Below are 9,825 nucleotides of genomic sequence, written 5' to 3'. Positions count from 1 at the left end.
ACTTGTGCTCTTTCTATTTTCGGCATCGAAAGCTGCACTGTAAGTTCATGGAATACCGCTGGAACGCGTAGTTAGCTGCGCAGCAGTCTGCACAGAATTGTGTACAGAATGCGCTGCATAGTAGTCTGCAACATCAGTCATTATTAAATGGCCAGGCAACTCAGCTAAAGTTCTCAACAGCGTGAAACTCACTGGGGCTTATGTAGCTATCATCTAATTCGACAATATGGCCCGATTATTGTAGCCCCAATATACTTACTTTCTTCATAAAGGTTGAAACATACAGGAAGCGGGTATATGAAGCCATGTGTCCACATCGAGTATCACAAAACACGTATGCCTCTAAAACGTATTCTTTGGAATCAGATCGGCTCTCTGTAAATATCGGAACAATCAAAAGTTGATGCTTTTCAACTAGATTAGTGAGGTTTGACTATCTATATAAACGCCCATCTCACCAATACGGATTGTTTTAATATAAAAGAATTTAAAAAATAAAAAGGGAGAATATTCAAAGAAGCAGTAATCCTTATGTATATATGGAACAATGAGTTCTGCCCCCCGTATGTCCCCGCCAGAGCATACGTCCACGCGACCGCTTTACCTTGCCCAGAGTACGGACAAGATATGGCAAACAAGTCCGTGCCTTTTATGTACCAGATGTGTACAACGACCTGCCAGATAATGTTTTATCTTTCAGCACTCGGAAAGAAGTTAAATCTGCTCTCTTTGATTTGTATGTGTAATTTTGTTTCTTTTCTTTTTTTTCCCATTTTTTCCCCGTTCTTTCTTACTGCCTTTCCTTAGTTTTATTCTGATTCTTGTGCAGTATTGATTGACTGTGCCGTTCTCTGGCTTGCTCCATTCTGCCGAGCACTGCCCCTCAAGCCCATCGCTGGCTTGGGCAGGCTCGTATTTGTACAATGTAATTTTTTAAATAAATTATTTTTATTATTATTACAGGGTCATTAAAAGGCGTTCAGGCTACCAGATTTTGCTCATGACATAGGGGCAGAAGAATAGTACACACATATTCAGATCTAGTCTGACAGCGCTATTCTTATTGTGGTAGCGAAAGAGATTAGTCGAATGCTGTAACTTCAGCACTTTGTCATACACGGCCCGCCCTTTTACGTGCGTAGTTATATTGCCAATTTGGAACTACTTGCCTCGTTTTCCGAATACTTTCTGTATAAATAAGACAGCAAGCCTGGAACTTCAAATGATATACGATGATTAAAAGACTAACGGGAGAAGAACTCTACGTTTTTTCACTGTTGCAGTATGAAGAGCTTGGAGCGGTAGCTGTGACGTCTCGAAAGTTATAACATTATCACTGCAGTTCAATATGACTTTCGTGCAAACAGATCGACTTAGCTAGCTCTCCTTGCTAAGAAAGAATTCATACTAGAAAATTTTGAGCAAAAAATATGGTACTTGAAGTTTTTTTTAGATTTTTCAAAGGCGTTTGACCTTGTTAATCACTTATTGTTGCTTAAAAAAAATCGGATACCTGCGGTATTAGAGTCATAGCCCATATGCTGATTTTCTCATACTTGCGACATAGGTCTGAGTTAGTTAGTATTGCCGGTGAATGCTCCCTGCTGAAATCGGTAGCGTCTGGCGTTCCGCAAGGGAGCATTTTGGGTCTCTTTCGTTTTGTTCTTTATGTCAATTATATTGTCCACATTGGTAGCACTGCTAAGTACATAATTTACGCAGATGACACTAGTCTGCTTTTTTCAGGTACCATAACTGCTCATCTCGCAAATCGAGCTAATGAAACATTAAAAGAAACGAATACTTGAATGGCTGATAATCACTTAAAAGTTAACGTTAGTAAAACTGCAGCAGTCATGTTTCATCCAGTCATAAACACTTTGCACTTCCTCCAACTGAATTAAAAAATACCAGAATAGAATTTGTGCAGTCTGCGAAAACCCTGGACGTTTAGTTCGCAGCAGATATGTCGTGGAATGACCATATTAATTACGTAGTTCAGATACTTTCCAGAAGAGTTGGTATCATGCACCGTAATTGCTTCAATCTTCCTACGTCACTCAACATGTTACTCTACCACTCTTTGTTCTCTTCCTAAGCCAACTACGGATGTATAGTGTGGGCAGCAACCACAGCTGAAAATATTAACAAACTCACTATCCTAGAAAAATGTATTATACGCATTGCATGAAAAGTGCCGCGTTTCTTCTGCACTGCGGGCGTTTTTCATCAACGCAGCGTTATACAAATGAAGTCCATGCATAACTATAGGCTGTCCTATAAATATAAACTCGCCATAATGACAAAATGATGACTCCTCACTTACACTTGCTGGGTTAGAGCAAAGCTGAACTGTGTAACATGCCCGCGCAGCAGAGCCTTGGAATGTTAAGAAATGCCGCACAAATTATGCCAAACAAATGTTGCAGCATACCTTACCGACGCCTCTGAACCAGTTGTACTGCCACAAGAATCTTAATGTATCCAATATATCTCTGACATAATTGCCCCAAATGCTCGTTAAGTAGTTTTTTCTTCCAATTCTCATGTTGAAGCTCTTGTCAGTGTTGCTGTCCTTTATTTTCTCCTGCCCGTCTTTGCCTTTATAGGCTCTTTGATCTAACACAGTTTTTTTCTTTTACAAGCACACTGCACTACATACTAACGTACATGTCTTATTCTCTTTACCGAACATGCCCGATTTTTCTCAACATTTTGTTTGATATGCTCCGCCGCCGTCAGTGACGCACTCTAAGAGGAAGTCAGGACCTCTCAAGCTGTCTATACAGCTTTTTCTCTGGCTGTCCTCGTAACACCTAGTTGTGGAAATAAACCTTCAACCTTCAATCTTCAAAATACAGGGGCAATGCGACTGAGCAGCTTTAATGACATTCTGTTTCCTTTTATAGCAGCGCTCACTGCAAACGTCATGAATGTTATTGGCACGTTTAACGGTGGAAAACCTGTGTGCATTGAATTTTTTTTCTCAGGTAGAAAGTGAATGCTGCTTTGCCCCAATTACAGCCAGCAGCGATTATTATTGAGCGTCTTAGATTGCTATACGTAATCAATACTGCATCGGCTTAAGCTTTTTCGATGTGACAAAAAAGCATACCATGCGATTAAGATAGAAAAGAATCCCAGGAAATTACATCAGCGACTTACTGACTATTTCAAGTTTGCTAGATGCTTCTGCCTCAAAAAATGTTTTCGGCACCTTGTGAGGAATTTGTTGAGGTGCAGACGACTTGAAGCTTCCGGCGGACGCAATCCGATACGTTAAATATAGCAGGCTCACCTAAATAAAAATAACGTGATTATATGCACTACCGGTGTTTCCGTGTTCCACGAAGATATAAAGGCGTATTGCAACGAATTGTCATATGATACACTTTTCCTCACTGTATCAGGAGAAGTGAAGGTGCTTTTGTGATATTTGTGTTGAGGTATCCCGCGTGATGGGTAACAAATCTTAGCTTAGTTCGACAAATGCGGATTACGGACGCTAGCACGTTTCGTTTCATTTCACTTTCGGTTCGAGCCTATGGTTTAAATGTCAGAATTCTAGCAAAGATAGGCGAGATCGGGAGCGAACTATTAAATTTTGGGGTCGCTTAACGCAACTTAGCGGGGCCTGCGTTAGTCGTATGTTCTGGAGCCACTGCGCATGAATGAAAGTTGCTGAAAACCACGGCATTCAATGCACCGCTCAATAGAGTGGCAGCTAAATACGAGGAGTGATCGGTTGCAGCTACAGCATAATACTATCGTGCCGTGGCAAGCGAGGCTGATCAGTTCGCGCCACTGCGGCCTCAAACCCAGTCGGGGCAATATTTATTTCTGCAGGTCTCACTCGTTTCAAACACACGACGGGTTTTTCTAAGATTGGAAGCATTAGTGCTCATTCATTAGAAAAAGGATTAGTGCTCACGCATTAGAAGAAATGGAACAAATCAATTATTTCTTTACCTTTACCGGCTTCAAATGATTAAAGGACATCCAAAATATTCGCTTGGATTTTAGCCCTCTTTCTAATATGCGTGTATTAAAGCAAGAAAAAAAGATAATAAAGCAGCCCTCACTATGCATAAATCATAAATAGAGAAGAGTTAGTCATTGAAAGCCAGTCGGTGTAGGAAGGAACGCACCTAAGCCGTGAATGGCTTCTAGCCGCTGTTCTATTTGGCAGCGTATCTGCTCCGCGTCGACCATTTGTTCGACTCTTTTTTCGGGACATCTCGGAGGCACCTTTGGCCGGCTTGTTATTCTGGTCCTACTTTTTCGAGAGCGTACCTCGACACCCCATTTTCTATGAACAGTAGGTTCGAGACAATTTCATTTTTTAAAATAAAATATATTTCTGGTCAAATGTGTAGTGGCTGCGCGCCTACTGATAGCAACACGTGCGCTACTGGGACACGCCCCTTTGATAAGGGCTTATATACCGCGGCGCCGAGTGCTGTCGCGGGCACTTCCATGCACTTCTTCCTAGCTTGTCATTGACGTCGGCCCAGCTCACCTAATCCACGTGCTCGAACCAGCAGCGTGCCTGACCGCTCTGTGTTTTCTGCATTGGCACTCACAAGAGACCTGTTCACATTTGCCAGCAGGACGGGTTTCACCGGGTGTTTTGTTTCACTCGATCAGGCGAAAGCATTCGATCGGGTGGAACACTCGTATTTGTTCGGAGTCCTCGAAGCCTTCGGATTCCCGCCGCAAATTGTCAGCAGGCTGCGCCTACTTTACGCAGACCTGAACGCTCATCTCTCCGTAAACGGCCACCAGAGCGCTACCTTCTCAGTCACCCGGGGCATAAGGCAAGGATGCCCTCTCTCCCTAACATTCTTCGTGTTATGCCTGGATCCACTCATCCGGCGCATTAACGACAGTCCATCCATACGCGGCTTCCCTCTGCCTGGCCAGGGCCAAATCAAAGTTTCGGCCTACGCCGACGACGTGTCGCTTTTCCTCAAGGACGAGGATAGCTACGCCGCTTTTTCGCGGCTGTTTCTCGAGTACAGCGAGATATCAGGGGCCCTATTGAACAGGGGAAAAAGCAAGGCACTAAGGTTTGGCACCTTCACACCGAACCTTGCGGGCGAGGTGGAGTGGGTGCAGGGAGTGAAAGTCCTGGGAGTAGTATTCCTCGCCAGCGGAGAAGTAGCCCGCGAAACCTGGACTAACCTCCGCACGAACGCTGAGAAACGCCTCTCGGTGGCGTCAACGTTCCGCCTTTCAATGGCAGAGCGCTGCTATTTAGTTAAGTCCACAATCCTAGCCGCATGTTTTTTTGTCGCCCGCGTCGCAAACCCACCGCGCACGTTTGCTCACAGGCTAACCTCGGCTTGTGGCTCTTTCGTTTGGGCGGGCAAAACCGAACTTGTGTCACAAATGGTCATGCGCCTTCCATCGTACATGGGTGGGTTTGGTATACCTTGTATCCGCACCATGTGCAATGTGCTCGCCTTGCGAGGAGTACGAGATCTTGTACACAACCCAGACTATCCAGGGAGAACACTCCTCACATACTTCCTGGGTACAGCGCGTAACGTGTTTTTTACACAACGCGTGGTTGGCCCTACAGCCGAGCAGCCGCCGGCATTTTTCGTTAACGTGCGTCGCACACTGGCGTCGTTGTCTGCCAGCGTGCCCGATCTGGATGTTGATGAAACCCCGCCCTCTAGGATGTGTGAAGCACTAACGGTAGCTGAGCTGACACGCGAACAACTCCAGAAAACGAGACGGGCACGCTGGCGCCAACTGACCTCAGCTGCGCTTCCTGCAGATGTCAGGGACTTCGGCTGGCTGCGAGGCTGGCGGGTCCTGCCCACAAGAGACCGCCTTGCGGCGTGGGGCGTGGCGCCCTCCGCCCGACGCCCGCAGTGCGGTCTCTTAGAAACATTGCGGCACGCAATGTTCGACTGTGTAGTGGCGCGCACCTTTTGGGTACTAGTGTCACGAATGTTCGTAACCCGCCTCGAAGCGCGCACTAGTTCACGCGAACTGTTTACAAATATGCTGTTGTGTGTCGGCATGTTCGTTTTGTGGCGGCAGCGTGGAGCGGCTTCTTTAAATGGGCGTCCGCAAAGAGCAATGTTTCTAATGTTGCAGCGCCTCCGCACGCGCCTCTTTGAGCAAGCATTCGTGGACGCACTCACAATGAGCGAGGCTGAGTTCTTGCGCAAATGGTCGACATACTTTATCGTCCTGCGCGGCGGTCGAGTGTCGGCTTTCAAACTGCCATACTGACGTGCTCAGTGCTGCGTCACTGCGCATGTGCTTGAAAGATCAGACTTCAGTTCAACTGTTTTGTTTCGTATTTTTGTTCCTTTCGGAAAAAATAAACTTCTCTTTCTAGGCCCAGCTCTGCTGGCGCTCGCCAGTAACTTTGTTAGATGGAATTAAGAAATTCCGTCGACGTACTTTGCTGCAGCTTCGTGGTTCTTGCTTTCATGGAAGAACACCACATAATGGCGACGAGGATCAACGCATCTGGAGCGGGAACCGGGAGCTAAGTTGGTATTCTTTTCCTCACTTCGGAACTGAGACTACTGTGAAATGGCCTTGCAGCTGGGACAGATGGAGCCTTTCGACGACTCGACCAGTGACTGGACGTCGTACGACGAGCGACTTTCCTCGTACCTGAGGTCGAACAAGGTTAAAGCCGACCTTCAAGTCGACGTTTTCGTGAGTCTCATCGGTCCGAAAACCTGCCAACTTTTAAAGTCTTTGACTGCTACCGATACGCCTACTTAAGAGAAGCGCGTTAAGAGAAGTTTTGAGCACACATCTGTCTCCAAAGCCATCCGTAATTGCCGAGAGAGCGAAGTTTTACCGAGCAACGCAGCGTGAAACGCAAACGATAGCCCAGTTTGTAGAAAAGAACAGGCACACTAGCTGTCACGAAAAGCCCCCTTCATGATATCGTTGTGCTTCTGTCAAGCATGACGCACAAGCATGTCCGCACTTAAAAGCTACTTGCTTCGAATGTAACCACCGAGGACACATACACAAGATGTGCAAAAGGACAGAATCGAAAGGACGGAAGCAGTGCATGCGCGCTCTTCAGTGCAACGCCCAGCCCGACCTAACAGAGCTGAACAGTGTCGGCATGACTCGGACACCGCCCATAATGGTAGAAGTTAATGTGGAAGGAGCTACCTTACAAATGGAGCTTGATACTGGAGCAGCAGTATCGGTCATGTCGCATCGTCAGGCCAAAGTGTACTTTCCCGGTATACGTTTGCAGCGAATAAAGATGCAACTGAAGACGTACACAGGGGAAACTGTGAAACATGTTGGCGAAATAGATGTACTCGTACGCCACAACAACCAAGAGGCTTTACTGCCGCTGTACATTCTACCGCAAAACGGGACACCACTTTTAGGTCGCAACTAGCTGCAGCATATCAGCCTGGATTGGGCAGGTTTCCAATGCCTTTGCAAGGTGTCCTCTACATCAGGCAGTCCGCCGGCAGCATTAGAAACTCTGCTACGAAAAAACAAAGACCTGTTCAAGGACGAGCTAGGAACCATACAGGGAGAGCAGGCAAGACTCCGGTTCAAGGATGGCCAAGTGCCCCGTTTTCTGAAGGCACGGAGTGTTCCTTTCGCTCTTGTAGAAGGGGTAGAGGCTGAACAACAAAGCTCGAGAAGTTGAAAATCATTTCTCGCGTCACCAGTAGCATGTACGCTACGCCAATTGTTCCCGTAGTCAAGCGCGATGGGTCAATTAGAATTTGTGGCGATTACAAACTCACGCTGAACCCGATTTTAGATGTGGAGACTTACCCGCTTCCAAAGTTGGCTGAACTTTTTTCAGCGTTGGCAGGAGGTCAAAAGTTCTCGAAAATCGATCTGAATAGGGCTTGTCAGCAAGTAGAGATGGACGAAGAGTCGAAAGCCTACCTGACTTTGAATACGCACAAAGCCTTGTATGTGCTTAATCGTTTGCCTTTCGGCATAGCCTCAGCACCCACGATCTTTCAGAAGATCAGGGACAACGTCCTGAAGGGTCTTGACGGAGTTACTTGCTTCATCGGTGATATTCTGGTCACCGGTATTACGGAAGAGGAGCATCTGAAGAATTTGGAGGCGGTACTGAAACGGTTGTCAGAGAGAGGCATCAGAATAAAGAAGGAAGAGTGCGAATTTTTCAAAGACAAGCTGCAGTACTTCGGCCATGTCATTAGCAGGCACGGAGTAGAACCAGCAACTGACACGCTAGAAGCTATTGCAAAGGCTCCTCGTCCTACGGATAAGCAATAGTTGCGTTCATTGTTCGGCTTGATAAACTACTACGGCAAGTTTGTTGCCAACCTATCAAGCGTTGTTTTTCCTCTCAACAGATTGCTACGGCTTGGTGTTCCCTGGGCCTGGAATTACGACTGCGAAGCAGCGTTCTCGGGCATCAAGAAGCTGCTTTTACAACCACCGGTTCTTACGCACTACGACCCCAGTGCAGCGCTGCAGTTGTCGTGTGATGCATCGGCATACGGTATAGGAGCTGTCATCTCTCATGTGCAGCCAAACGTTGAATGCCATCCGGTGGCGTACGCATCGCGCGCACTATCTTCAGCAGAGGTAAATTATAGTCAGTTGGAAAAAGAGGCACTTGCTCTAGTTTTTGGCGTCGAGCGTTTCCACTACCTTTTTGGGCGTTCGTTTGTTCTTGTTACGGACCACAAGACCTTGCAGACAATTTTCGGTGCCAAGACGGGAATCCCAACCATTGCCACAGCTAGACTACAACGGTGGGCTGTACTTCTGTCGGCCTACAATTTCAGCTTGAAGTATAAACCGTCGTCTCAAAACGCCGACGCAGATTGCTTATCTCGTTTGCCTTTGCCGAGTGACAGCGAAGAACGCTCGGATGAGCAATTTTATCTCCTACGCATGCAGTCCCTGCCAATTGACTATCGTGAGATGGCACGTGAAACGAGCCGAGATTCGCTTCTAAGACAAGTCAGGCAGCACGTAACGAACGGCTGGCCTGAGCGCGTCGTGAGTGAAGAAATGAAGCCATTCTAATCACAGGGGCTGTGAACTTTCTGTGCAAATAGGATGCCTCATTCTTGGAATGCGTGTTGTTATTCCTCAAAACTACCAGCCTCAAATGCTCGAAGAATTGCACCAGCGACACCCTGGCATTGTTAGAATGAAAGAACTAGCACGCAGCTACGTGTGGTGTCCAGGAATCGATCGCGACATGGAATCTCATGTGCGGTCGTGCAATCCGTGTCTAACGCAGCGCACAATGCCTTGCCCTGCTCCTTTGCACCGTGAGCATGGCCAACCAGACAATGGGAACGTCTGCACATCGATTTTGCAGGACCTCTCAAGGGTGCCATGTTCTTGGTTGTGGTCGACGCTCGCTCCAACTGGCCTGAGGTGTGCCAGATGCGTGACACGTCAGCAGAAAGCACTGTAAACCGGCTACATGAAATCTTCTGCAGGTTTGGTTACCCTGAAGTGGTGGTGTCCGACAATGGCCCGCAATTCATTTCGGCTGCTTTTTCAAATTACCTTAAAAGCATTGGCACGCGGCATGTGCGCACATCAGCCTACCATCCCAGCAGTAATGGACAAGCTGAACGATTTGTCCAAACCTAGAAAGCGGCATTACGTAAAAGTACCGCCGAAAACTTAAGCACTACGTTGGGGGAGTTTTTGTTGTCTTACAGGAACACTCCACACACGACCACGGGGGCGAGGCGCCGGCCACTCTTCTCCTACGGCGGCAGCTGCGCACCCGATTGGACGCGGTCAAGCCATCGCTGCAGCGGAATGTTGCGACAAGACAGTTCGTCCAGACAGTGCGTCGCA

At 47.2% G+C, this 9,825-nt stretch overlaps 1 long non-coding RNA gene across 1 annotated transcript in view; it reads right to left on the bottom strand.

Annotated features, from left to right (window-relative positions):
• Nucleotides 1-309: 309 nt before the first annotated feature.
• LOC149324935 (uncharacterized) overlaps nucleotides 310-9,825 on the bottom strand; it is a 33,588-nt gene continuing 24,072 nt past the window's right edge. The window contains exon 4 of the long non-coding RNA XR_016286630.1: nucleotides 310-375. This is a non-coding gene — a long non-coding RNA (uncharacterized LOC149324935). The remainder of the gene's footprint in view (nucleotides 376-9,825) is intronic.

This window comes from Amblyomma mixtum, unplaced genomic scaffold (assembly GCF_055824585.1).
Source record: "Amblyomma mixtum isolate Tamu unplaced genomic scaffold, ASM5582458v1 scaffold_11, whole genome shotgun sequence".
NCBI classification, from domain to species: domain Eukaryota; kingdom Metazoa; phylum Arthropoda; class Arachnida; order Ixodida; family Ixodidae; genus Amblyomma; species Amblyomma mixtum.
Note: the sequence above shows the minus strand (reverse complement) of the source record. Positions and strands in the feature narration are given on the sequence as shown.